This window comes from Limulus polyphemus, unplaced genomic scaffold (genome assembly GCF_000517525.1).
Source record: "Limulus polyphemus unplaced genomic scaffold, Limulus_polyphemus-2.1.2 Scaffold1225, whole genome shotgun sequence".
Lineage (NCBI taxonomy): Eukaryota > Metazoa > Arthropoda > Merostomata > Xiphosura > Limulidae > Limulus > Limulus polyphemus.
The window spans coordinates 49,007-51,002 of NW_013666835.1; positions in this window are offsets into that span (position 1 = coordinate 49,007).

A 1,996-nucleotide genomic window follows, 5' to 3' on the forward strand; every position below is an offset into this window, starting at 1 on the left:
AGCTGCCTTCCCTCTAGTCTTACACTGCTAAATTAGGGACAGCTAGTCCAGATAGCCCTTGTGTAGCTTTGAGTGAAATTCAAAAACAAACAAACAAAACAATCGTCTTTTTTTCTCAGACAAACATACACACACACACTACATCTCCTACTAGTTCATTTGAAGACATGTACAATAATCTCTTTAACATTACATAACAGTCATATACATATGCAGATTCTGTGATTTTTACTTCCAGTCTATGGCATTCCAATGCACCTATACTAGTTAATATATTAAATCTACTTGTGTAAATATGCTAATCATCTCTCATTTGTTCATTTTTAGTGTGCAAAATCGAAGAGAATCACATCGTGACTATTCAAACAGAAGAATGCTGTTGTGAAGAAATTTAAACAGTATGTTGTAGACAAGAACTTATATGATTTGTATATATCAATCTTCCAAAATTTTACATTGCAGAAAATGAAAAATATTTTCAAATCACCAGAATGACATGACTTAGGTTAATCATTTATAAGTTATGATATTACAAACTGTACAACTATTAAATCACTTGTACTTACACACTAATATAAACTGTGGAATGGAAGTTCCTCTGTCCATGGAAAAATTTATTTTGAATAGTTTTATAACATTTTTATTGTCTCTTCCAAGTTTTTTTCAGTCATTTTGTGTTAAACAAACATTGTAGGCTTAGAAAAAATAAAAGAACTTTAAAAAGAAATTGAGATTTTTCCAGTATTAGCCTATAGTTTCTATGAAAACTATTTGTGATCATTTTTGTGAGATGCCATAGAGCAAATCAATCCCAGCAATACAGTCAGTGGGGCAAGATGTTTGAATGTTAACAGAGTGTCTGAGAAAACTTAAATATATTATTACTACACTCAAATTTATCCTGCTTCATTTACTGATTTGAGAAGCATTAGCTGCTATAAGATAGATAGTATGTTATGTTATTCAAACTAGCCTAGTACAGAAATTATGAAAGAGAGCTAGAAAAAGAAGGTAGGAGCATTTTTGGTAAAAGTAGGTAAATTATTCAACTTTGTGAATTTGAGTATGCTGAATCTGAAAATGAAGACTACCAAATTTTCTTTCTTCTTTAATTTCTTATTTGAAGCTAGTACACCTAATTTACAATAAATTTTATACTTCAAAAGGTGATGTAATACCCACATAAATCCTATTAATTTACCAAATGCATCACTTAACAAGAAAAAATAATTGTTTTATAAATTCAGTTTATAAAATGAATTCTTACAATTATGGAAAGAAAATTACCATCATATTTTGTTACTCCATTTTGAGTCTTTCCTGAAAAATGAAAATTTGACATCCTAGTTATTTGGATTCATCACATCCAAATTAGCTTATAAAACATAGTTTCTGACTTTTACCCAAAAATCCTTACCCAGCACCATTTCTGATTTCTATGCTAGGCAAAACCAGTAAACTCAGTACAATTAGTCTTATAATCTTAATGCATTCCAAATTTTTTCATTAAATATCTAAAACATATACAATTGTTTTTCATCAATTCTTTGTGGAATTCTCTTAAAAATTAACAGAATTTGGTAAAGATGTTATTATTGTGTATTGGGATACATAAGCTGATTTATTACTTTATTTTAGAAATACTAACTGCTTTTTATGTTTGATTTCAAACTATTTGAATTACATAATAAATATTATTTGAATCTGAAGCATATTGTTGCGTCAGCGAGTCACATGACTACAGTGACGCAACGTTTCTAGAATTATCATGTACTTTGGCGAATGCTCTAGTATTTACTAGTAGGGTAGGCTGGTATATATAAGAGGGGAAAACGTGACGCGGGGAGGTAATGTGTGTATAGATAGTGAGTAATTGAACTGTAGTCAGAAGTATTATTGACGTTCGTTTGTTTAGCGCGATTGTTGAAGTTGAGTGTATCGGTAAAGTTATATTCGGAAAGAATAAACCAGTTTTATTAAGTAAAGACTTGTGTCA